The 27,907-nt window shown below is 44.8% G+C and overlaps 1 pseudogene; it reads left to right on the top strand.

Moving 5' to 3' along the window:
- On the top strand, positions 1–27,907 carry LOC120851097 (annotated as a pseudogene).

The following is a 27,907-nucleotide window of genomic DNA, read 5'->3' as shown; positions in this document are numbered from 1 at the left end:
ATGTCCTGTGCCGATGGACATCCCCCAGACACGACCTCGGATATTAGCGAATCAGACCATATCTACAATGGAATACAAGTAAGCCCCCAAACTAAGCGACGTAAGGGAGACGGTGATGATGAGGAGATATCAGTGAACGACCACCCCGAAAAAATGGAAGAGACGGACGCCGGAGAGGACTCTGAGTTCACCTTAGTGCAACATCGTCGGCCGAGGACGACAGGGGTTCCAGTCCTTCTAACGCCCGTGCAGGAGGATAAGCGGTTGCAGCAAAAAAACCCGCTGAAATTGTCTGCTGAAGTAGAGACACTGGCTGGCGCGCCCATCGTGAGACATCGTTTCACAGCGAGGGGAGGTCTTTTACTTGATGTCTCAGAAGTACCGACTGTGCATCGACTTCTCAAAGTGCACTCCCTTTGTGGGATCCCGGTACAAGCAACCATACCCAAAGCGTACCTACAAAACTTCGCTCTAATCAAAGGGGTACCAAAGTGGTACACTGATAATGACCTTAACGAATTTCTGGGACCAGCAGGTGTGATCGCCGCTCGTCGGCTCTACCAGCGACGCGAAAATGCAACAGATGTTGCCCAACCAACCGACCGAGTGGTTCTAACATTCCGTCTAAACACCGAGCGACCGGACAAGATCAACCTCGGCTTCACACGGCACGAGGTAACCGAGTACATTGAAGCACCTCCAAGGTGTTTCAACTGCCAGGCCCTCAGCCACATTGCAAAGTACTGCAAGGGGAAAACAAAATGCAAAAGATGTGGAGAACCACACTCGTCCAAAGAATGCCCTGGCACACTTCCCACCAAATGTGCGAACTGTCTCGGTGACCATCCTGCTTCTTATGCAAATTGCAAGGTACGCCTGGCAGCACTTACAAGGAAAAAAATCTTTCATTCACGGACCAAAGCTTGTTGAAACCAGGGTTGGGCAGTATCGCGATACAAATGTATCGCGATAGTATTTCAGAAATACATTTCGTATCTGTATTTCTGTATCGCGATACATTTTTTTCACTAGTATCTCTATTCCTGTATCGAAATACATTTTGAATGGTCCTTTGTATCGCGATACAATCAAGATGAAATGTATTTCGTTACATTTCTTGCGAAATACTCTTCCCCCCCCCCCCAAAAAAAAAAGAAAAAAAAATAACAGCTCCGAACGCATTTTTTTTTTTTTTACTTCTAAGGGCACCAGAGTTAAGGAGATTCTGGGGTATTGTTACTATGCTGACCAAGGTTCCTTTTGATTCTGCTTTAATTTTTCTATACGTCCTCTTCTCTCTTCTGAGAAGTGTTGCGTAGTCGGGGACTCGAACCAGGTGGCGCGCCAGGAGTGGAGTCACAGCATCTTCTGCCGCAGGTCCTTAGGTAGGGATTTCCTGAGTCATTGTTTGCTGGCATCCAATGCCCGCTCTCTCTCGCCTTAGCGTACAGAGAACACCCAGCCGGCAAAGCTGAGTCACATTCCGTTGCAGCACGAGCCTGGCGCTGGTTGACTTGAAATAGTAGGAAGACTCACGCTGTGAAGTTCAACACATATTCGAATGCATCTGCGGCTGCGCCCGTTACATTGCACGGCTCAAGGGTACGTCATCAGCCGACGTGAACGTGACCCGCTGCTCTGGTGATCCAAAACCCAGGAGGAGGCCAGAAGTGGCCTCGTTGTGCCATCCCTGATTACGTACTGCCGCGACTAGTCTCGAGACCACTGTTTCTCGGACAGCTCGCACCTGTGCCGGCAATATCAGCTCGCAATCCACGAGGTCTCTGTTTGGATAATGCTAGGCAAAACTTGAGGACTGCAATCCGTGCGTCGGTGGCGGAGGGTCGGTAGTAAGGACCTTCAGAACAGGGATGCTTCCGTATCGTCTTTTCAACTGTAAAACAGAAGATAAGACATGTATTCCAAGATGCTTCAGGTAGTCCACTATTCTCAAAAATTCCAAATGACACTGCATGCACGATCTTCAGCTAGGTAGCCTACAACAAAAGTACGCATTGTCTTTTCATACAGCAGCGTGGTAAAGTTTCATGTTCAAGGCCCACACCTTCAGATAAAGAATTCTAGTTCATTCCACCGTGACATAACGTGATCAATATTGACAGGATTCCCTTGTCAGACAGACAGGATGTCATGGAAGGGACCGCGGTCAGCAATTGTTGGAACGTTTTTTTTGGGGCTCATTGAAGACTCCTTGTCGTCCGAAAACACTACCTTCAAGGCAAAGTGCCAAGCCTACTGGAAAGTAATTTCGGGATCGAAAACATCCACTTCAAACTTCAAGCTTCATCTCAGTTGGCGTCTCAAAAAATTTGGAAAATGTATTGCAGTATCAGTATTTCTGTATTTGTATTTCTGCCCTCCGTAAAATGTATTCCTGTATTTGTATTTCCAAATACTTTTTGCCTCTTTTTAAAATGTATTTCCGATACGTATCGCGATACATTTCTACAGATGTATCTTAGTATCAGTATTTTAGCTACTATTTCAATGTATCCCAGCATTTGTATTTCCAAATACATTTTTGAGTATTTCTGCCCAACCCTGGTTGAAACACAACGTGAACTACCTGTAGCACAAGAAGAATATCCTGTGCTTCAAAAAGAAACAAAGCACGCAGATCGTTCCTATGCTCAAGCAGGACGAAAAAATCATCCTAAGAAGGACTCACCAAAAAGAGCCGCATCGAGGTCAATGAATATCTCTTCTAAACGTTCTCCAACCACTGATAAAGAAAATTCAGGAAAGTCAGAATCGAAGAAGGACCAACAAGAAATAACCCAGACTAGACCAAATAGAAACCTTGCATACAGTGATGTACTTTCTGGTCGACGTGTGTCTGAGGAGCCAGCGCAAGAATCAGCCCCATACGCCGATAGCTTAATACCCTATTGGAAAAACGTACAAGAAACAAACCTGCTGCTTGTACAGTTCTGGCATGACACCAACTTAATTTGTTGTTATTATACATGGAGCTAGTTTGGTTTGGCGTTCTGCATAACTGGAGATACCGGCACCGCTATGGCTCCGGGTCTGTCTATACTGGCAGCCAGTTTGCCTGCCGATATGATTTGGTGTGGCTGGTATGATTTTGCGTCCGATGACGTAGGCGACCGCAATCTTTCCACCGAAACGCTTATACCACAGGACCACCGGTATAACCAAATCACACATGCAGAAAGACGACCGCCATCTTCCACCAAAATGTCCATTGTTTATCACCGGTATCGTTACATACACCAAACATGTCGAAAAAGAACATAAGTCGCGTTTACATGAATGTGACTTAGTCGCATTGAATCCAGTTGCCGCATTCAAAATGCGGTCATGTAAACGGCATAATGCGCAAAGAAAGCGCATCGCATTAAAGTCACTAGACAGAGGTGGATCGAGATGGCGAGTGCGCATTCATTTAGCCCATGTAAACGGAGGTCGCATCACATTTTGGAACGGGGAGGATTATCGGAAGGCGCTCGCTGCGGGAGCGAGTGAACAGCTGAGAACATGGCGGCGGCCAACCTCGTCGGCGGCGCCGAGAGCGGTCCCGCAATTTTTTTTCCCGAGAACAAACGCAAGCTTTTATTGAGATCATAAGTAAGCGGAATATAGCGGAGCTGCTCGGTGAGGGCGGCCCCGTCCAAACCCTTGCGAAGTACGACTTGCGCGTCCGAAGGGGTCACAAAGGCTTCGGTGCAAGCACGAACGACACCGAGAGCTCCGAGCACTGTAGAGCACTGCATGATAGCGCAGAACGAGCAGCTCCTACCTCGGCGCCGTTCTTGGCTGCGCAAGAGCCTCTCGGACTCGGGGTCCGGTTGGTCCGGTCGCGATCGGCGAGGTCTGGCGCAGCGAAACGCGGAGGCTTCCTCAAAGCGTGCGCACACACGTCGCCTCTCGTTCAGAGTGAGCCGGCGGCCCGGCCTGGAGTCCTAAACGCCTTGGTTTTGATGCTTCTTCCGTCTCGCAGTTTCTTCCACAGCACCGAAGACAGCGGGCACGATCTTTACGTTCACTGAATGCGTCGAAAGGCCTCCACGTGCGATGCACCGGAAAACGTGGTGCGGCTGGTGCCGGAACGGAACTGCATAACTTCGAGCTTTCAGTCAACGCGCACGGCAACAAACCGATCGTGACACCGAGCCGCGGATACCGCATCGCCGGTCGACAGCGGCAAACGGCCCGTTGCTCGAATCGTGGGCCGTGACTCGGACTCGGCCAACTCGGCGTCTTTTCGTGGCCCCTCGCGTCGTCGCAACCAGCCACAAACCTACCAGCGCGCAACCGTAGCGACTGTAGCCGGCGTTGGAGTAAAGCGAAACCGAAACGTAAAACTTCCGCCCAGTGGCTTCCGCTGGCGCGGCTTTTCTAACTTCGCGGCTTCCACTTCCGGTCGTCGCGGAGATGGCGAACAATGGCGAAGATTGAGCGGTGTTGGCTCGTTTACGGTTTACGGGACAGATGTTTTGCGGTCCGTTTCTACTGCGTCTCTGGTTCTAAACTCGACGGCGCTTGTCATAGTTCAACCACGTGTGGTCAGCCTGCGTCAGCGCGACCGGCTCGCCTCGTCCGATCGCCGGACCGCCGGCGACTTCCGAGTTCAGCCGTTAAGCCTGGGATCCGAAGGCGTCTGTCTCCGTAAAGTGGTAAGCGAATCTCGTCCCGTTTTCGTTCTACTTTTAAATTACGTTTGGTGCGCTACAGTGTAATCATGCGTGCCAAGTGTTCGTGACAATTTTGAACTGGAATAATTGTGCTTCATTGCGGTTTGTCATTTACCGAAAATGCAAATCGAGCAATGAACGAGGAGCCATGCTTGAAAACCATGTATGTACGATGTTAACTTCTACCTGGTCGGCTTTAAAAAAAAAGTCAAAACTGGTTACGGTTGGTTGCGAGGCTGGTCCCAATGCAATGGTAAGCACTTAGAGCGCCTTTCTGAACGGCATGTAAGCTATATAGCGATCAACGAGACGAGCGACAGCGAGAAGCTACGAGTGGCGGCGCCGATCGACGATTTCTCACTCTCGCTGCTTGCGCCGCTCGGTTCTTGGGCTTCTAGAAAACGTCACTCATCGCCTTGGTCGCTCGCACCAATCGCTTCAATAATGTGTGTCTCGTCGCGCGGCTGTCTACCGTGTTTATTCAAATACAAGTCGGGCCTTTTTTTTTTCTTTTTTTTTCTTTCTTTTTTTTTTTCTTTCTCGGAAATTGTGATTAAAGAATTTCGAACTACATTCAAGACCAAATTTTGCGACCCGACCGGAGGCATGAAGCTATCGAGTCACCGAGCCGGCGTTGCCGTAGAGCCGCGCGGCTTCTTGTTTCAAAAAGCTTTCGGTGCACGAAAACCGAAATTGTCCGTGCGCGCGGTGGCCGGTGCCGCTATCTCGCGCATCTCGGGCATCGGGTTTCGCCATCGCGCCTCTAGCCACTAGCGTTCCCCTTGCTGGGCAACGGGGAAGGAGAGGAACGCGATGCGCCATGCACTTCGCCCTCCATCCTCGCAAACGCGCGCGCAAAAAAAAAACAAAAAACACGGAGGTTATTTTGGTTTGCTGCTTGAGACCGCTCGGCCAACACTCGGCTCGCGTGTTGCTCATGGCGACACGGCGGCTTTGCTTGCGTCTTTGTAGTTTGTCTTTCGTCGCTCCGCACCTTGTTTCGTTTCTTCTTGTCGCCATTTTACAGCGGTGTCAGTGAAGTATTGCTGCGAATTTGCGAGGATGTCTACCAAGCTGACGAAGCTTCGGACGACGATGGCATGTCCAGAAGTTCTGACGGTGATGAAGATTTTGGCATCGCCCCGTGCTTTAGCTGAGAGTGACGTAAATAAAGCTTTTTTTCTTTTGCCCAAAATTTCCCCTGTTTGTAAAAATAAAAAAAAAGGTCGACCTATATTTGAATTATTTTTTTAATTCTCGGTGGGTCCAACAAATAGGGTTCGACCTATTTTCGAGTAAATACGGTAACTTTAATTTTTATTTCGGGTTCCGTCAGACGTAACGTTAGACACTGCGTTACACTTAAGCAAAATAGGGGCTGCTGGTTCATCATATAAACCAACCATTTGTGTTTAATTAAAGCGCATCACTGGCCTACAAAAAATACTGCCATCCTATAGGAATGTAGCGCTTCAGATAAATTTGTTAATTTTTACTTTTAGTTCCACCCCCACCAGATACAACGTCTGGCCTAAAGCAGTGTTCCGGATCTCCTTCCAAGACCTCAGGCGGGTCGTCATTCAATCCAGGAGTCGGCGGCGTCTCATGGGCGTGTTGTTGGTGCTTCTTACTTGATGGTGCTACCGAGGGAAAAGTGGTCGTGCTTGGGAAAGGCAAGTATGGCCGCCGTAAGTATACATATTGTTTTTTCCTTTGCTCGAATCCACTTTTAAGAAATGCAAAGTTCGCATGTGTGCATCTCTCAATGCTTCTACAGTCGGCTGTTATTATTTAGAGTGCTCCAACTCTGTCAGCGCTAGTTTTTCTAGATCATGCAAGTGGGATGCAACACTAAACTACATATGCTCTCGCATCAAACAGTGCTGTGCTGAACCACTGTGGAATCTACTCTAGCTTTATAATGCAGCACAAAATAGTTGACACCAAGTATAGCTACTTTTGTGACCTCATTTTACCGAAAGCTCTGCCGAAACAAACTTGCCACGTTATAGGTAGTGCAAAAAACCTCGCATGCCTAACCTAGAGAAGGGCATTTTTTTATAGGTCAATTTTTTTTAAACCATTATACCTTCAGCCTCCTTGAAATGTTAACATCATGTGACACACAGAAGAACAGTAAACCCCTTAACGTTGGCGAACCTTTAATTTTCGCAGCCTTTAATTCTGCAGAATTCAGTGGCTGCGATTATGTCACCGATTTGAAAATAGGGGCCACGAAGATAAAGGTGTTTTACTGTGCATCGGAGGAAAGAGGAAGTCACTTTTGTTTGTATGCAAGAATAAAACCAAAAACAACAATCATGGTGTCGACACTTTTTGAGCCTATATGTGTCTATTGAATGTTATCAATTTTGTTTTAGTTTGTTAAACATTGTTGCCTGTACACTGTGGGATGTTGTCTTCAACACGAGCAGTGGTTTTCCTTAGAAGCACTCAGCATGGACGCATGCCGCAGCACAACATAGTTCATTTGCAGGTAGTACCGCAGTTTGAAGGATGGTTTGCACAATATGGGGGAATCGCAATTCAATGTTTTACCTCGGGCGTAGACAAGATTTGTTCATTCTAAATCATTTTGTCTAGAAATCGGGAATTTGCGACGAATGTACCCGCATGGTTGGAAGGGCCAGACAAGCCTTGCGAGCGCTTCGTTTTCTAGCGTCTCAGTCCTGAACCCACTCACGCACAACGTGTAGATGTTCCGATAGGTGGGAGCACTTATTTGGAAAATGGTGAATGGCAACTGTTATCTTTATCAGAATTCTGTATTATGGTCAAAGGTGGACTGCATATTTGCAATACTTTTTCTCACTTAAAAGTATGTCATACTAAAAATATGTAGTATAGCCGATGACAAAAAGAGAATGGCTGGGCGTCCTCCAGCACGTGCTTGTGCTTTTCACCCCGCTTTGGACAGATGTGCTCGCTCCAGGCTCATGAGGCGCTGAAACGTCATCGAAGGTAGCAGACGGGCTGGTGGTGGAACAACGGAGACTTCTCCCTGCCTTTCTCATGGTGTCAGTGAGCGTGTACTTCTATACTCTAACTTAGCTTAACCTGCACAGAGCTGAGTAAAATAGGCTTGGCGAGTGCCCTTACTGCATATGCATTTGTACAGCTGAGGCACTTTCTGAATCAAGAACATTGTGTGTCTTATTTTCGAAAACACATTATTTTGGGGGTGCAAAAGGAATTCTAAGGCATATATTTGTTTGTATTGTCCTATTACGCATCGACTCCTTCAACTTAATGCGGAGTCGACCCAGCCTCTTGAAAAATTTAATGCCTGCCAGGTAATTGTTTTGCATTTAGTTAATATATCGGTATTCAGTTAGGTATTCCAAGTCATTAGTCGTTGAGGTGCAGTTTCTCTGTAAGTCAGTTATGTTTAACATTCATAAAAATGCTTGTCAAATAATGGCACTGTCGAGGACATGTACTCAGCTCGAACAATCACTGGGCACAAGCTGGTCGTGTGGTTACAGGCGGCAAACATCCCGGTTGGAACGTCCTATTTCGCAATGTAGCTGCAGACTAGGTGAGGGCCCCACTCACAAACGTCTATACTTTGCGTCTCTTTAAGCTAGACCACTTTTGACACTACAAGCCATTGCAGCAAAAACAGCATGACACATGATTATACGCTCGACGTACCATGACGTCCAACTAGAAGGTCATATGGCGTGCTTTGTGCACTGAATTTGCAAGGATGGCTTGAAGCTTCTGTCGTGGTTAACTTTAAGCTGAGATAGTTTGGAATAATGCTCTCGGTTTTTAGTGTTGCCCGGCATGGTTAACAATTTTGTGATATAGTGCTGAATTAAAAAGTCTGTGCATTCATGACTGTATCACCTTATGAATGCATACTAGCTATTAAACTCTTCGTTCTGCAGAGACATAAAATGCACTTTGCTTCCAATTGTACCCGCTTCTGTAGCTTCATGGTATGAAGCACCTTATGGCTGCAAGCTCTGACCGATGTTGTTCTGTGGTCTGCGCAGGCCCATGGCAGAGAGTCGCACCGAGAGCCTCACCAGAGTTTCCTGCCCGTGGTCGTTCTAAAACGACCACGGGCAGGTTTCTTTTCATTGTCGCCGATTTGCCTCAAAATTGGTTAAGCACATAAATGAACCCAGTACAACTGTATCACACATATTTAGTTCAAGGTAACTTTTCTTTGCCAAAGTTGCACATTTTTTAATGAAGGTTTGTCTTTTTTGTTTTTATTTACAAATTTATGTGAGTTTCCATGGGCAACACAAAACGTTATGCCAGGGGCAAGGACAAGTTCACTGTTCTAACTTGTTCTCAACTGATTGCAAGAAATTTCCTTAACGTCGTGAAACGTCCTTCCAGCGCTTGCTTTGCAGCATGAAAAAAAATTATACATACGACATACTCTGTTTTTAGACTGCTTGCTCATTCTGCAGGTCTGCCTGCCATAGATGTCGTGCTACTGGATAGCAGGCGAATTCGATTGTTTGTTTTACCATTGCTTTTTTTTTAGCCGTTGTCTTAATAGTTCTTGTAAATGTAGAGATTTTCCTAAAAAGCAAGCCAGGAAGAATATTTAGTTTGATTAGGTTGCTGAAAATAATGATTTATAGTACCCCTTAGTCAGTAAAATAGATACTGTGTGCTGCTGTTAGTGTCAAGCCGAGATCCACACTTTTTTGGCATTTTGCTCAGAGTAGTACCCATTTTTATTCGTTAGCCTCTTGGTGCGCCAACTAAACTCTTTCTATCCAGACACCTGCCCTCTGCTGGTACACTCTACCCTCATGCTCAGCGAGTGTATGAACTGGAGTTGTATCCCCAGTCGACTCTCGCTGAGCACTTTCCATTGCACATATGGCTCTGCAGAGCCATATATGGGGAGAGTCTGGCAGTCTATGATTTCGCTGCCGTAATGTCTCCCCTCCGAGTGAGCTAGTCAGCCCGCAGCACAGAGCGAGAGGCGAGAGCGCATGCGCGTGAACTCTAGGCTGCTCCCAGCTGAGCGGGGAGGGCCGCCATTTTCATTCATTCGCCCGGCATGGGATCGATATCCAAATTTCAGTTTTTTCCTTTTATTTCGCAGGCTCTGTCAATAAAATGATATAGTGTTATTCCTCGGTGGCTTAAAAACCTACAGAAAGAAGTTCCTCTATGTTTAAACGCAAACTTTTATTCAGGCAAAAAAAAAAAAATAAACTGGTAGCAGACGACGCATAGCCTCAACAGTGCTCCGTGCCGACAGCTTTGCATCAAAATGGCGGTCGTCTCCTCTTTGCTTCTTTGCTGCCTTCTCTCTCTCTCCTTCGGCGCTCTCCTCCCTTTCCCCCTCTCCGGTGCCTTCGTCGCCACACCCACTGGCTAAACTCTCCCACTATACGGCTCTGCATTGCAGTAGTAGTTTTTTTTATAGTCTTTGCAGTTGAATGTGAATATTTGACAGAAATCTCGCAGGTTGCGGCGAAAGAGGGTTAAATGAATGCATTTGATCATTCGCCTTAATTCGGTACCCATCATTTTAAGGCCTACGTGGCCTTGTCCTGGGGGGTTACTATGACTAAAATAAAAGGATCTATGTGCTAATCACGAAAGAATATGCTAGCCATTCTAATGTAGCTCTGCCAAGTACTTGATTGTAATTTGTTTTCATTTTCAGCTACTTGGGTGCCTCAAGATCTGGAGATCCTAGTGGCCACAAGCTTGGACTCAATCTTCTGTGGTCCGGCCAGGACCATGGGGGAGGTAATCCCAGCAACAAGGGCATCACAGTATCTCCCTGCCTGTGACTTTCGATCAGCGTCACGACAGGGGAGTCCTCGTGCCACCAGGTGTTAGGTATGCCACTTGAAATAAGTATTCTTCTTACCTATTAATAGAACAGTAAAAGCACTAATAAGCCTAAAATGCAAAAAACATTCAAATCTTGAGTTGGATGGAGTTCCAATTACAAAAAGGAGTCTGCAGGCATGATTCACATGTGAACTCAAAGCCGACGGTGTCACAGAAATAACTTTCCGCAGATCACTTTGCTCGTGCTATACCCAAACAAATTCTTAAAGTAATCATTGTGTTACGTTGGTGTCATCAATCTTATGTACCTACCACACCCAGCAGTCGGGAGATGTGAAATATAAAAAAAAAGAACAGGAACTTGCACATTGTCAGCTCTGCAAAGATTTATATAGTAAACAGAGCATAGCACGTTCAACTTAAGAAAACAATTCAGTGCAGGCCTATATTCATGGTTCACATATATGTAATTGCACTTCATAATGAAGTGAAAACTGCTTAAGTTGTGGCCCACTACAGGCTTTCTATTAGTGTTAAAAAGTGCTATTGTGTTTTGAGCAGCTCGCACCAAATATTTTCTTGAAATACATAGGTTCATGGAAATTATTATGTAGATGTTTGCAGACAGTCATGGTGAGACCAATCTTTAATGCCAAGTGGTCCACTTATTCAGAATTGGTTGAGTCTGTAAATATTGTAGGTCGCAAATTAAATTTTTATGGTACACAATGGACACAATTATCCGTAATGACTAGCTCCAACTAAGGGAACTTTATATGTTTACTACGGCAAGATTGTTTCGCAAAACAAAGTATTTAGTTTATTCAACTCCTGCACTAACATTGTCTCTAGAAACTTTTTATATTTTTTTACGATGCTGAGATAAGATTCTGGAAATAGTTTTTCTAAAGCTACTCTAGATATTTCCAGTTCATCATTTTTCTCGCAAAGCATTCGAGAGAGCCAAACCCTGTAATGTACGGAGGGAACTCACAGAATGATGCGACTGGCAGTTTAAAACATTCGGCACTGTAACAGTAACAATGGCATGTCACTTGTGTAATGCTCATTGTCGCAGATCAAACTGCTTTTTCCGTCTACACTCATTTTCAGTAGACTCGTTCAGCGTACTCTCACCCGAGACTGCAGCGCTGAGCTCTGCGAAGTAATTTGCATAAATATAGATGCAACAGGTTTCTTTGAGTGTGCGTCTAACACGTATTCTTCATATTGAATCTGCTAACTGTATTCATGACCATGTCCATAATTGTATCCACATTCCAGCTTATTTTTATTTTGACATTTTAGTTTTCTTCAGTACTTTTCTCAACATCTATGCTTCTTGAGCCGTACTCAAGTCCATACATCTTGTCTTTCGCTATTACATCAATATATAAAACTGTTGATGCCGAGTGAGAATTCAAGGTACCGAATCTATCGTGCGAGTTAAATAAGAACCAATAAAAAGCTCTACAAAGGAAATTCGGTTAAAGGAGGCTGTATGGGCATTAGAATAGCACATGCCATGCTAAAAAAAAATACAAATTCTTGTTAGTTATGCAAGGATGAGAGTGCTGTACCGTTTCAGATGTGTCACAAAAAAAAAAAAAGAATTCTGCCATACAGTGTTCTTTATGGAAGTTCAAACTGTTGAATTCGAAGGCTAGAAGACTTACTCAAGAATGTTCCTCACTACAAATGTATTTAGAGATCTGAGCCATCCACTCATACATGACTAATAGCGACTAATAGGGTTTATCAGCATGAATGTGGCAAACATTCATTTTCATGTGCATTATAGTTTACAAGGTCTAGTCTGCATTGATGCTGAAACTGGGAGGGGTTCCCTGGGCATGAATAAAGAGATAAACATTTTTTGAAATCAAAACATTTGAGAACGGACAAAAGGAAGGATCTGAGAACGGTATCTTAGATTCTCTTTTCTTTTTCTTATTTCTAATGTTCACTTTATTTCACCTGATGCATTTAGTTTTTAGTGCAGCTCTTAGCACCCGTTTCCGCGTTTCGCGGCGTCGCTGTCGGCGTAACCGCCCAACTAAACTTGGCAGGAAATTGCATTAATGTTGCGGTCATGTGACGTTAATATTTCCGCTAAGTCTAGCTGAGAAACTGAATTTTTTTATCGATGACGTGACACAGTCATGCGACGTCATTTTCTTTGCTACTTTTAGCGGGAAAACTGCATTTGTGTTGAGGTCCCATGTGAGATCAATTTCCGCGCTAAATTTAGTCGGGAAATTTTCCCGCTAAATTCAAGAAAATTTCCCGCTAAAGGGGAGGGAGCAGAAGAGGAGGGGAGGGGGAGGAGGGGCATACCCTCCCATTCTCCTCTTCAAGATCTGTGCTCTAATTTCACGTTACAGAGAATTGTAAACGTCTCATATTTCATCTCATGTTTATTGAACTTTCGTATTGCAGGTGCGCTCGCAGCACAAATCTGGGTTGTGCTGATCCTCTACGCACAAGTTAGGAACTCCTGAGTGGCAAGAGTGGGAGTTTGGTCTGACAGCTCAAGGGACACCATTGTTCAGTATTGAATTTTTAATAATCTTCTTTTGAGCAAAGTTAAGCTTTGCTGCATGCAGTTCTTCTAAAAATAAATACCTGCAACCAAATTTACCAGGTCACGACATTCCGCCTCTGCTCTTAATGCTCCTGGTGAGCCTCGGATAAGAGCTTACTGGTGTGCAAACATCATGCTTCTTTGAAACCACTCACTGATGTAGAGACTCGCTGACATCCAGCATTCCAATGAAACGCTGGATGTCCACAAGTCTTTCTTGAACAATGCAAGCGGGGAAGGAACCATACAATCGTATCGTATTGGGGGACATCCTACAGAGTGTTTTTTTTGTATGTTTTACAAATGTTTTTAAAAAAGCCATAAAAGCTACATTTACGCGGTCTGTGCACGTGAGTTATATGGCCAGGGCGGCATAGTATAAAAGGCTAATTTGTAATGATCAGTCGGCTTATTACAGAGATGTGCCAGACTTCTTTCAGAAAACTAGATGGAGGTTCATTCTAGCGTAGTTTTATCCCGCGAATCTGAATATCCCGTTCGTTTCCACAAAGATATAACTAAACGTGAGAAAACACAAAAAAACATCCGACCAGTAGTGACATCGTCAGATCTTTCGGCCGCCAAGCGTATGTCGCTTAAAGGCCGCGCGTCCAATCGCAAGTTTTCTAGGTATATTCTCCGGCATTGGCACCAGTCGTGACACATTTTTCTGCCCTATTAAAAAATAAGATGTGCGTGCATAGCTTTGATAGGCGTTGAAGATGCGTGAGCAAAGATTTCGAAAGCTGCTTTCGTGGCGTCGCTCTCCAGGAAAGTGCCTTCACAGCGCTTTAAAAATGACTATGCAGCCTCGATTCACCAAGTTACCAAATAATTTTGATATTTGAGATTCTGGAGGTCAAATGAAGAAGATTTGAAAGTGTTTTCTCAAATACAAAACTGCTTCAGCCTCTCTCTAAGTATAGTATGTTGGTGAAATTTTAATCAGTGAAAATAGACCCATGGTTCCAATTAGAAACTTGCTAAGCATCATCAAAACACACAAAATGAATTTTCTTTGTAAAGATATAAGACAAGAGCACCATTTTATGGCGTTCTAAAAAATGGTCAATTGGGACGCGTTTCCAGACTTCGGTTTCTTACCAGAGCGCATCTTTGCACCTGCGGTCCAGGTGCCCGGTGGCCGCAGTGCGAAGCCGCCCCCTCGCCTCCCTCGTAGGATGAAGGGAAGCAAGGTGCACGTGTGTTGCGTGTCTAAGCCCCTGGGGAACAGGACCGTGGGCGCAGAAATGTGCTCTGATAAGAAACTGAAACCTAGAAACTCGTCCAAATAAAGCTTTTTACAGAACGCATAAAATGCTACCCCTGCATTATATCCTTCTAAAAAAAGTTGATTTTTTGGTTTTCAATTACTCAGCAAGTTTCTAATTGAAACCATATTTTCATTTTCACTAATTAAAAAGTTAATTAACAAATTGTATTTAATTATCTGACTGATCGTTACGACTAGGTCCTTATACTACGTACCCCTATTGGAAAAACGTACAAGAAACAAACCTGCTGCTTGTACAGTCCTGGTATGACACCACCATAATTTATTGTTATTATACATGCAGCTAGTTTGGTTTTGCGTTCTCCATAACTGGAGATACCGGCACCGCTATGGCTCCGGGTCTGTCTATACTGGCAGCCGGTTTGCTCGCCGATATGACTCGGTATGGCTGGTATGATTTTGCGTCCGATGACGTAGGCGACCGCCATCTTTCCAACGAAACGCCTATACCACAAGACCACCGCTATAACTAAACCATACATGCAGAAAGACGACCGCCATCTTCCAACAAAAACGTCCATCGTTTACCACCGGTATCGTTACATACATCATACATGTCGAAAAATAACATAAGCCGCGTTTACATGAATGCGACTTAGTCGCATTGAATCCAGTTGCCGCATTCAATATGCGGTCATGTAAACGGCATAATGCGCAAAGCGCATCGCATTAAAGTCGCTAGACAGAGGTGGATCGAGATGGCGAGTGCGCATTCATTCAGCCCATGTAAACGAAGATCGCATCGCATTTTGGAACGGGGAGGATTATCGGAAGGCGCTCGCTGCGGGAGCGAGTGAACAGCTGAGAACATGGTGGCGGCCAACCTCGTCGGCGGCGCGGAGAGCGGTCCCGCAATTTTTTTCCCGAGAACAAACGCAAGCTTTTATTGCGATCATAAGTAAGCGGAATTTAGCGGAGCTGCTCGGTGAGGGCGGCCCCGTCCAAACCTTTGCGAAGTACGACTTGCGCGTCCGAAGGGGTCACAAAGGCTTCGGTGCAAGCACGCATGACACCGAGAGCTCCGATCACTGTAGAGCACTGCATGGTTGCGCAGAACGAGCAGCTCCTACCTCGCTGCCGTTCCTGGCTGCGCAAGAGCCTCTCGGACTCGGGGTCTGGTCGCGATCGGCGAGGTCTGGCGCGGCGAAACGTGGAGGCTTCCTCAAAGCGTGCACACACACGTCGCCTCTCGTTCAGAGTGGACCGGCGGCCCGGACTGGAGTCCTAAACGCCTTGGTTTTGATGCTTCTTCCGTCTCCCAACTTCTTCCACAGCACCGAAGACAGCGGGCGCGATCTTTACGTTCACTGAATGCGTCGAAAGGCCTCCACGTGCGATGCGCCGGAAAACGTGGTGCGGCTGGTGCCGGAACGGAACTGACGGAACTGCATAACTTCGAGCTTTGAGTCAACGTGCACGGCAACAAACCGATCGTGACACTAAGCCGCGGATACCGCATCGCCGGTCGACAGGGGCAAATGGCCCGTTGCTCGTATCGTGGGCCGTGACTCGTACTCGGCCAACTCGGCGTCTTTTCGTGGCCCCTCGCGTCGTCGCAACCAGCCGCAAACATACCAGCCCGCGACCGTGGCCGATGTCGGAGAAAAGCGAAACCGAAACGTAAAGCTTCCGCCCAGTGGCTTCCGCTGCCGCGCCTTTTCTAACTTCCCGGCCAGTCCCGGTTTACACGCTTCCGGTCGTCGTGGAGATGGCGACGCAGCCAGACGTAGCGGTTTTGGCGCTGGCTCCTTCTGCGTTTACGGGACAGATGTTTTACGGTCCGTTTCTACTGCGTCTCTGGCTCTCAACTCGACGACGCCTCTCATGGTTTAACCAGGCGTGGTCAGCCGGGGTCAGCACAGCTACCGGCTCAACTCGTCCGATCGCCGGACCGCAGGCGACTTCCGATTTCGGCCGTTAGGCCTAGGATCCGAAGGACTCTGTTTCCGTGCAGCGGTAAGCGAATCTCGTCCCGTTTTCGTTCTACTTTTAAATTACGTTAGGTGCGCTACAGTGTAAGCATGCGTGCCAAGTGTTCGTGACAATTTTGAACTAGAATAATTGTGCTTCATTGCGGTTTGTCATTTACGAAAAAGTAAATCGAGCAATGAACGAGGAGCCATGCTTGAAAACGATGTATGTACGATGTTAACTTCTACCTGGGCGGCTTAAAAAAAAAGTCAAGACTGGTTACGGTTGGATGCGAGGCTGGTCCCAATGCAATGGTAACCACTTAGAGCACCTTTCTGAACAGCATGTAAGCAATATAGCGATCAACGAGATGAGCGACGACGAGAAGCTACGAGTGCCGGCGCCGAGCGACGAAGATTTCTCACTCTCGCTGCTTGCGCCGCTCGGTTCCTGGGCTTCTAGAAAACGTCGCTCATCACCTTGATCGCTCGCACCAATCGCTTTCATAATGTGTGTCTCGTCGCGCAGCTGACTACCGTGTTTATTCAAATATATGTCGACCTTTTTTTTTCTTTTCTTTTATTTATTTATTTATTTTTTTTTTTTCGGAAATCGTGACTAAAGAATTTCGACCTACATTCGCGACCAAATTTTGCGACCGTACCGGAGGCATGAAGCTATCGAGTCACCGAGCCGGCGTTGCCGTAGAGCTGCGCCGCTTCTTGTTTCCAAAAGCTTTTGTTAAACAACCGAAAACAACAGCGGTGGCCGATGCCGCTATCGCGCGCACCTCTTGGGGCATTGGATTTCGCCATCGCACCTCTAGCGTTCCCCTTGCTGGGCAATGGGGAAGGAGAGGAACGCGATGCGCCATGCACTTTGTCCTCCATCCTCGCAAACGCGCACAAAAAAAGAAAAAAAAAAAAGATGTTACTTTTGTTAGTTGCTTGAGGCGTCTCGGCTCGCGTGTTGCTCATGGCGACACGGCGGCTTTGTTTGCGTCTTTGTAGTTTGTCTTTCGTCGCTTCGCACCTTCTTTCGTTTCTTGTCGTCATTTTACAACGGTGTCAGTGAAGTATTGTGGCGGATTTGCGAGGATGTCTACCAAGCTGTGAAGTGATGTAAATAAAGGTTTCTTTCTTTTGCCCAAAATTTCCCCTGTTCTTAAAAATAAAAGTCTACCTATATTTGAATTTTTTTTTTTTTATTCTCGGTGGGTCCAACAAATAGAGTTCGACCTATTTTCGAGTAAATACGGTAACTTTAATTTTTATTTTGGGTTACGTCGGACGTAACTCGAATGCTTGACAGTTACGTTGGGCGTAACTTTAATTTTTATTTCGGGTTCCGTCGGACGTAACGTTAGACACTGCGTTACACTTAAGAAAAATAGGGGCTGATGGTTCATCATATAAACCAACCATTTGTGTTTAAATCAAGCGAGTCACTGGCCTAAAAAAAATACTGCTGTCCTATAGGAATGTAGCGCTTCAGATAAATTTGTTAATTTTTGCTTTTAGTCTCTGCCCCACCAGATACAACATCTGGCCTAAAGCAGTGTTCCGGATCTCCTTCCAAGACCTCAGGCGGGTCGTCATTCAATCCAGGAGGCGGCGGCGTCTCATGGGCGTGTTGCTGGTGCTTCTTACTGGATGGTGCTACCGAGGGAAAAGTGGTCGTGCTTGGGAAAGGCAAGTATGGCCGCCGTAAGTATAGATATTGTTTTTACCTTTGCTCGGACCCACCTTTAAGAAATGCACAGTTCGCATGTGTGCATCTCTCAATGCTTCTACAGTCGGCTGTTAATATTTGGAGTGCTCCAACTCTGTCAGCGCTAGTTTCTCTAGATTATGCAAATGGGATGCAACACTAAACCACATATGCTGTCGCAACAAACAGTGCTCTGCTGAAGCACGCACTGTGGAATCTACTCTGGCTTTATAATGCAGCACAAAATAGTTGACGCCAAGTATAGCTACTTTTGTGACTCCGTTTTACCAAAAGCTCTGCCGAAATAAACTTGCCACCTTATAGGTAGTGCAAAAGAACCTCGCGTGCCTAACCTGGAGAAGGGCATTTTTTTCATAGGTCAATTTTTTCTTAAACCAATACCTTCAGCCTCCTTGAAATGTTAACATCATGTGACACTCAGAAGAACAGTAAACCCCTTAATGTTGGCGAACCTTTACTTTTCGCGGCCTTTAATTTTGCGGAATTCAGTGACTGCGATTATGTCCTCTGTGACCGATTCGAGAAGAAATAGGGGCCACCAAGATAAGGGGGTTTTACTGTCCATGGAGGAGAGAGGAAGTCACCTTTGTTTGTATGCAAGAGTAAAACCAACAACAACAATCATGGTGCCGACACTTTGTGAGCCTATCTGTGTCTATTGAATGATATCAATTTTGTTTTTGTTCGTTAAAAATTGTTGCCTGTCCACTGTGGGATGTCGTCTTCAACACGAGCAGTGGTTTTCCTCTGAAGCAGGCAGCATGGACGCGTGCCGCAGCACAACATAGTTTATTTGCAGGTGGTACCGCAGTTTGAAGGATGGTTCGCACAATATGGGGGAATCGCAATTCAATGTTCTACCTCGGGCGTAGACAAGATTTGCTCATTCTAAATCATTTTGTCTACAAATCGGGAACTTGCAACGAATGTACCCGCATGGTTGGAAGGGCCAGACAAGCCTTGCGAGCGCTTCGTTTTCTAGCCTCTCAGTCCTGAACCTACTCACGCACCACATGTGTAGATGTTCCGGTACGTGGGAGCACTTATTTGGAAAATGGTGAATGGCAACTGTTGTTATCTTTAAGGTGGACTGCATATTTGCAGTACTTTTCCTCACTTAAAAATATGTCTTACTAAAAATATGTAGTATAGCCGATGACAAAAAGAGAATGGCTGGGCGTCCTCCAGCACATGCTTGTGCTTTTCACCCCGCTTTAGACAGATGTGCTCGCTCCAGGCTCATCAGGCGCTGAAACGTCATCGAAGGTAGCAGACGGGCTGGAGGTCGAACAACGGAGACTTCTCCCTGCCTTTCTGATGGTGTCAGTGAGCATGTACTTCTATACTCTAACTTAGCTTAACCTGCACAGAGCTGAGTAGAATAGGCTTGGCAAGTGCCCTTATTGCATATGCATTTGTACAGCTGAGGCACTTTCTAAATCAAGAACATTGTGTACCTTACCTTCAAAAACACATCATTTTGGGGGTGCAAAAGGAATTCTAAGGCATATTTTTGTTTGTATTGTCCTATTACGCATCGACTCCTTCAACTTAATGCGGAGTCGACCCAGCCTCTTGAAAAATTTAATGCTTGCCAGGTAATTGTTTTGCATTTAGTTGATATATCAGTATTCAGTTAGGTATCCCAAGTCATTAGTCGTTGAGGTGGAGTCTCTCTGTAAGTCACTCATGTTTAACAGTCATAGAAATGCTTGTCAAATAATGGCACTGTCGAGGACATGTATTCAGCTCGAACAATCGCTGGGCACAAGCTGGTCGTGTGGTTACAGGCAGCAAACATCCCGGTTGGAACGTCCTATTTCGCAATGTAGCTGCAGACTAAATGAGGGCCCCACTCATAAACGTCTATACTTTTAGTCTCTTTAAGCTGGACCACTTTTGAAACTACAAGCCTTTGCAGCAAAAACAGCATGACGCATGATTATAAGCTCGACGTACCATGGCGTCCAACTAGAAGGTCACATGGCTTGCTTTGTGCACTGAATTTGCAAGGATGGCTTGAAGCTTCTGTCGTGGTTAACTTTAAGCTGAGATAGTTTAAAATAATGCTCTCAGTTTTTAGTGTTGCCCGGCATGGTTAACAAGTTGGTGATATAGCGCTGCATTGAAAAGTCTGTGCATTCATGACTGTATCACCTTATGAATGCAAGCTACCTATTAAACTCTTCGTTTTTCAGAGAAATGAAATGCACTTTGCTTCCAATTGCACCCGCTTCTGTAACTTCATGGTATGAAGCACCTTATGGCTGCAAGCTCTGACCGATCTTGTTCTGTGGTCTGCGCAGGCCCATATGAGGGAGTCACTCCGAGAGCCTCACCAGAGTTTCCTGCCCGTGGTCGTTCTAAATGTTTTTGTTGTAGGTATGCATCCTTTCTGTCTTTCCCTTAATTGTACTCAAACGTCTTCTTTTCATTGTCGCCGATTTGCCTCAAAATTGGTTAAGCACACAAATGCACGCTGTACAACTGTATTGTACATATTTTTTCCAAGGTAACTTTTCTTTGCCAAAGTTAGATTTTTTTATGAAGGTTAGTCTTTTTTGTTTTTATTTTCAAATTTATGTGAGTTTCCATGGGCAACACTAAAACGTTATGCCAGAAGCAAGGACAAGTTCACTGCTCTAATTTGTTCTCAACTGATTGCAAGAAATTTCGTTAATGTCGTGAAACCTCCTTCCAGCGCTTGCTTTGCAGCATAAAAAAAAATTATACATAGGACATACTCTGTTTCTTAAACTGCTTGCTCATTCTGCAGGTCTGCCTGCCATAGATGTCCTGCTACTGGAGAGCAGGCGAATTCAATTGCTGGTTTTGCCATTGCTTTTTTTTTTTTTTAGACGTTATCTTAGTAGTTCTTGTAAATTTGGAGATTTTCCTAAAAAGCAAGCCGGGAAGAATATTTAGTTTAGTTAGGAAGCTGAAAATAATGATTTAGTACCCCTTTGTCACTAAAATAGATACTGTGTGCCGCTGTTAGTGTCAAGCCGAGATCCACGCTTTTTTGGCATTTTGCTCAGAGTGGTACCCATTCTTATTCGTTAGCCTCTTGGTGTGCCAACTAAACTCTTTGTATACAGACACCTGCCCTCTGCTGGTACACTCTACCCTCATGTTCAGCGAGTGTATGAACCAGAGTTGTATCCACAGTCGACACTCGCTGAGCACGAGGGTAGGAAAATCTTTCCATTGCAGCAGAGCCATATATGGGGAGAGTCTGGCAGTCTATGATTTCGCTGCCGTAACGTCTCCCTTCCGAGTGAGCTGATCAGCCCGCGGCACAGAGCAAGAGGCGTGAGCGCATGCGCGTGAACTCTAGGCTGCTCCCAGCTGAGCGGGGAGGGCCGCCATTTTCATTCATTCGCCCGGCATGGGATCGATATTCAAATTTCGGTTCTTTCCTTTTATTTGGCAGGCTCTGGCAATAAAATGATATAGTGTTATTCCTCGGTGGCTTAAAAACCTAAAGAAAGAAGTTCCTCCATGTTTGAACGCACTTTTATTTAGGCAAAAAAAATAAATAAGCCCGTAGCAGACGACACGTAGCCTCAACAGTGCTCCGTGCAGACAGCTTTGCATCAAAATGGTGGTCGTCTCCTCTTTGTTTCTCTGCTGCCTTCTCTCTCCCTCCTTCGGCGTTCTCCTCCCTTTCCTCCTCTCCGGCGCCTTCGTTGCCACACCCGCTGGCTAAACTCTCCCACTATACGGCTTTGCATTGCAGTAGTAGTTTTATTTGTAGTCTTTACAGTTGAATGTGAATATTTGACAGAAGTCTCAGGTTGGGGCGAAAGGGGGTTAAATGAATGCATTTGATCATTCACCTAAATTCGGTACCCATCATTTTAACGCCTACGTAGCTTTGTCCTGGGGGGTGACTATGACTAAAATAAGAGGATCTATGTGCTGATCACGAAAGAATATGCTAGCCATTCTAATGTAGCTCTGCCAAGTACTTGATTGTGATTTGTTTTTATTTTCAGCTACTTGGGTGCCTCAAGATCTGGAGATCCTAGTGGCCACAAGCTTGGACTCAATCTTTTTCTGTGGTCTGGGCAGGACCATGGGGGAGGTAATCCCAGCAACAAGAGCATCGCAGTATCTCCCTGGCTGTGACTTTCGGTCTGCGTCACGACAGGGGAGTCCTCGTGCCACCAGGTGTTAGGTATGCCACTTGAAATAAGCATTTTTCTTACCTATTAATAGAACAGCAAAAGCACTACTAAGCCTAAAATGAAAAAAAAACATATTCAAATCTTGGGTTGGATGAAATTCCAATTACAAAAAGGAGTCTGCAGACATGATTAACATGTGAACTTAAAGCCCGCGGATGTAGGTTCGACGGTGTCACAGAAATAACTTCCCGCAGATCTCCTTGCTCGTGCTATACCCAAACAAATTCTTAAAATAATCATTGTGTTTCGTTGGTGTCATCAATCTTATGTCCCTACCACACTCACCAGTCGGGACATGTGAAATATAAAAAAACAGGAACTTGCACATTGTCAGCTCTGCAAAGATTTATATAGTAAACAGAGCATAGCACGTTCAGCTTAAGAAAAAAATTCAGTGCAGGCCTATATTCATGGTTCACATATGTGTAATTGCTCTTTATAATGAAGTGAAAACTGCTTAAGTTGTGGCCCACTACAGGCTTTCTATTAGTGTTAAAAAGTGCGGTAGAAAATATGATTGCGCTTGGAAGACGGGGACATAGGAAGGACAGACACAACAGAGCGCTAACTTTCAACTGATTTAATTCAAGAACCTCAGCGTAGAAACGGACTGTGTCGCCGCACCACATCTCAACCAATCCGTGGCCCTGCCACGGACCGCAAGTACGCCAAATCCTTATCCGCCAAGTCAATTGACGCCACACTGACACAACTTGTGCCGGAACTATTTATAGTGTCAGCCTCCATAATCTCGCTAACAGTCCTATCTTTGTGCCTCTCAAGAACAATAGACGAAACAAATAATGGTTTGCACCCGCAGTCATGACAGTGACACGACAGATCATGACTGCGAGTGCAAACCATTATTTGCTCAGTCTACTGTTCTTGCTAGGCACAAAGATATGACTGTTAGAGAGATTATGGAGGCTGATGCTATAAATAGTTCCGGCACGTGTTGTGTCAGTGTGGCGTCAATTGACTTGGCGGATAAGGAGTTGGCGTACTTGCGGTCCGTGGCAGGGCCACGGATTGGTTGAGATGTGGTGCGGTGACGCAGTGTGTTTCTACGCCGAGGTTCTTGAATTAAATCAGTTGAAAGTTAGCACTCTGTGGTGTCTGTCCTTCCTATGTCCCCGTCTTCAAAGCACAATCATGTTTTCTAACGTACCGTACCAACTTGCCCAACAATCAGCACTTGCTAAAAAGTGCTATTGTGTTTTAAGCAGCTCGCACCAAATATTTTCTTGAAATGCATAGGTTCATGGAAATTATTATGTAGATGTTGGAAGACAGTCATGGTGAGGCCAATCCTTAATGCCAAGTGGTCCACTTATTCAGAGTTAATTGAGTTTGTAAATATTGTAGGTCGCAAATTAAATTTTTATGGTATGCAATGGGCACAATCATCCGTAATGACTAGCTCTACCTAGGGGAACTTCATACGTTTACTACGGCAAGATGGTTTCGAAAAACAAAGTATTTAGTTTATTCAACTCCTGCACTAACCTTGTCTTTAGAAACTTTTTATATTCTTTGCGATGCTGAGATAAGATTCTGGAAATAGTTTTTCTAGAACTACTCTAGATATTTCCAGTTCATCATTTTTCTCGCAAAGCATTCGAGAGAGCCAAACCCTGTAATGTACGGAGGGAACTCACAGAATGATGCGACTGACAGTTTGGAACATTCGGCACTGTAACAGTAATAATGACATGTCACTTATGTAATGTTCATTATCGCAGATCAAACTGCTTTTTCCGTCTACACTCATTTTCAGTAGACTCATTCAGCGAACTCCCACCTGAGACTGCAGCGCTGGGTTCTGCAAAGTAATTTGAATGAATATAGATGCAACAGGTTTCTTTGAGCGTGCGTCTAACACATATTCTTCATATTGAATCTGCTAACTGTATTCATGTCCATGTCCATAATTCCACATTCCAGCTTATTTTTATTTTGACATTTGAGTTTTCTTCAGTACTTTTCTCAACATCTGTGCTTGCTGAGCCGTACTCAAGTCCATACATCTTGTCTTTCGCTATTACATTAATATATAAAACTGTTGATGCCGAGTGAGAATTCAAGGTACCGAATCTGTCGTGCGAGCTAAATAAGAACCAATAAAAAGCTCTACAAAGGAAATTTTGTTAAAGGATGCTTTATGGGCATTAGAATAGCACATGCCATGCTAAAAAAAAAATACAAATTCTTGTTAAGTATGCGAGGATGACAGTGCTGTGCTGTTTCTGATGTGTCACAAAAAAAAAATCAGTGCCATACAGTGTTCCTTACGGAAGTACAAACTGTTGAATTCGAAGCCCAGAAGTTTTATTCAAGAATGTTCCTCAATACAAATGTATTTAGAGATCTGAGCCACTGACTCATACATGACTATGTGGCAAACATTAATTTTCATGTGGATTATAGTTTACAAGGTCTAGTCTGCATTGATTTATTGCATTCATGCTGAAACTGGGAGGTGTTCTCTGGGTATGAATAAAGAGATAAACATTTCTTGAAATCAAAACATTTGAGAACGGACAAAAGGAAGGATCTGAGAACGGTATCTTAGATTCTCTTCTTTTTCTTACAGTATCTCTAATGTTCACTTTATTTCACCTGATGCATTTAGTTTTTAGCGCAGCTCTTAGCTCCCGTTTCCGCGTTTTGCGGCGTCGCTGTCGGCGTAACCACCCAACTAAACTTGGCAGGAAATTGAATTAATGTTGTGGTCATGTGACGTTAATATTTCCGCTAAGTCTAGCTGAGAAACTGAATTTTTTTATGGCTGACGTGACACGGTCATGCGACGTCATTTTCCCTGCTACTTTTAGCGGAAAAACTGCATTTGTGTTGAGGTCATGTGACATCAATTTCTGCGCTAAATTTAGTGGGAAACTTAACCAGCTAAATTTAGTGGGGAAATTTTCCCGCTAAATTCAGGGAAGTTTCCTGCTAAATGGGAGGGAGCAGAAGGGGAGGGGGAGGAGGGGCATACCTTCCCATCCTCCTCTTCAAGATCTGTGCTCTAATTTCACGTTACAGAGAATTGTAAACGTCTCATATTTCATCTCATGTTTATTCAACTTTTATATTGCAGGTGCGCTCGCAGCACAAATCTGGGTTGTGCTGATCCTCTACGCACAAGTTAGGAACTCCTGAGTGGCAAGAGTGGGAGTTTGGTCTGACAGCTCAAGGGACACCATTGTTCAGTATTGAATTTTTAATAATCTACTTTTAAGCAAAGTTAAGCTTTGCTGCATGCAGTTCTTGTAAAAATAAATACCTGCAACCAAATTTACCAGGTCACGACATTTCGCCTCTGCTCTTAGTGGTCCTGGTGAGCCTCGGATAAGAGCTTACTGGTGTGCAAACACCATGCTTGTTTGAAACCACTCACTGATGTAGAGACTCGCTGACATCCAGCATTCCAATGAAACGCTGGATGTCCACAAGTCTTTCTTGAACAATGCAAGCGGGGAAGGAACCATACAATCGTATCGTATTGGGGGACATTCTACAGTTTTTTTTCTATGTTTTACAGATTTTTTTTAAAAAAGCCGTAAAAGCTACATTTACGCGGTCTGTGCACGTGAGTTATATGGCCAGGGCGGCATAGTATAAAAGGCTAATTTGTAATGATCCGTCGGCTTATTACAGAGATGTGCCAGACTTCTTTCAGAAAACTAGATGGAGGTTCATTCTAGCGTAGTTTTATCCCGCGAATCTGAATATCCCGTTCGTTTTCCTCAAAGATATAACTAAACGTGAGAAAACACAAAAAACATCCCACCAACAGTGACATCCTAAGAAGACCTTTCGGCCGCCAAGCGTGTGTCGCTTAAGGGCCGCGCGTCCAATCGCAAGTTTTCTAGGTATATTCTCCGGCACTGGCACCAGTCGTGACACATTTTTCTGCCCTTTTAAAAAATAGCATGTGCGTGCATAGCTTTGATAGGCGCTGAAGATGCGTGAACAAAGATTTTGAAAGCTGCTGTTGTGACGTCGCTCTCTAGGGAGGCGCTTTCACAGCGCTTTAAAAATGACTATGCAGCCTTGATTAATTAAATTAGCAAATAATTTTGATATTTGAGATTCTGGAGGTCGAATGAAGGAGATTTAAAAGTGTTTTCTCAAATACAAAACTGCTTCAGCCTCTCTCTAAGTATAGTATGTTCGTGAAATTTTTAATCAGTGAAAATAGACCCATGGTTCCAATTAGAAACCTGCTAAGCATCATCAAAACACACTAAATCAATTTTCTTTGTAAAGATATAAGACGAGTAGCATTTTATGGCGTTATAAAAAAATGGTCAATTTGGACGCATTTCCAGACTTCGGTTTCTTACCAGAGCGCATCTTTGCACCTGCGGTCCAGCTGCCCGGTGACCGCAGTGCGAAGCCGCCCCCTCGCCTCCCTCGTAGGATGAAGGGAAGCAAGGCGCATGTGTGTTGCGTGTCTATGCCCCGTGGGGAACAGGACCGTGGGTGCAGAGATGAGCTCTGATAAGAAACTGAAACCTAGAAACTCGTCCAAATAAAGCTTTTTACAGAATGCATAAAACGCTACCCCTGAATTATATCCTTTTAAAAAGACATTATTTTGTGGTTTTCAATGACTCAGCAAGTTTCTAATTGAAACCATATTTTCATTTTCACTAATTAAAAAGTTGATTAACAAATTGTATTTAATTATCTGACTGATCGTTACGACTAGGTCCCTATACTACGTACGCCTGGCCGTATAACTCGCCTCCACAAACCGCATTAATATAGCTTTCACGACCTTTCTAAACATATATGTAAAGCTTAAAACTAAATCGCCCTGTACAACAGTGAGAAGGCGAAACCAACACGCTGGAGCCATATGGCTCCACCATGCTGGTATCGCCTTTTTGCTGGTATAGGATGTCCCATATTACGTTATGCATGTATGGTTCCGTCCGCCTACATGGTTCCGCCTATATCCACTACGCTGGTATAGGATGTCCCATAATACGACACGCTTGTATGGTTCCGCCCACCTGTATCGTTCCGCCTTATTCCACTATACTGGAGCCGCCTTTTTCGCTTGTATAGGATGTCCCATATTACGGTTACGCTTGTATGAGCCTTTTCCGTCATCTTTCCATCATCGAGATTTTCCAATAGGGACGCCTGGCCGTATAACTCACCTGCACAAACCGCATTAATTTATCTTTCACGACCTTTCTAAACATATATGTAAAGCTTAAAACTAAATCGCCTTGTACAACAGTGAAAAGGCGAAACCAACATGCTGGAGCCGTATGGCTTCACATGCTGTTATCGCCTTTTCGCTGGTATAGGATGTCCCATATTACGTTATGCATGTATGGTTCCATCTGCCTACATGGTTCCGCCATAATCCACTACGCTGGTATAGGATGTCCCATAATACGACACGCTTGTATGGTTCCGCCTACCTGTATCGTTCCGCCTTATTCCACTATACTGGAGCCGCCTTTTTCGCTTGTATAGGATGTCCCATTTTACGGTTACGCTTGTATGAGCCTTTTCCGTCATTTTTCCAACATCGAGATTTTCCAACAGGGTAGGCTTCATCTTCTCTGCACTGCGGAGTGCCATTGCACAAATGCCACCAAGCACATTGAAGACAATTTTACAAGGAATGATGCTCTTTGAGACGGCTATCGTCGGAATCGTGAAAAATTCTCAACACAGCGATGCCTGA

The sequence above is a fragment of the Ixodes scapularis genome, unplaced genomic scaffold (genome assembly GCF_016920785.2).
Source record: "Ixodes scapularis isolate PalLabHiFi unplaced genomic scaffold, ASM1692078v2 PGA_scaffold10__122_contigs__length_95168666, whole genome shotgun sequence".
NCBI classification, from domain to species: domain Eukaryota; kingdom Metazoa; phylum Arthropoda; class Arachnida; order Ixodida; family Ixodidae; genus Ixodes; species Ixodes scapularis.
The sequence above is the reverse complement of the archived record's forward strand: the minus strand, read 5'-3'. Positions and strand labels throughout refer to the sequence as shown.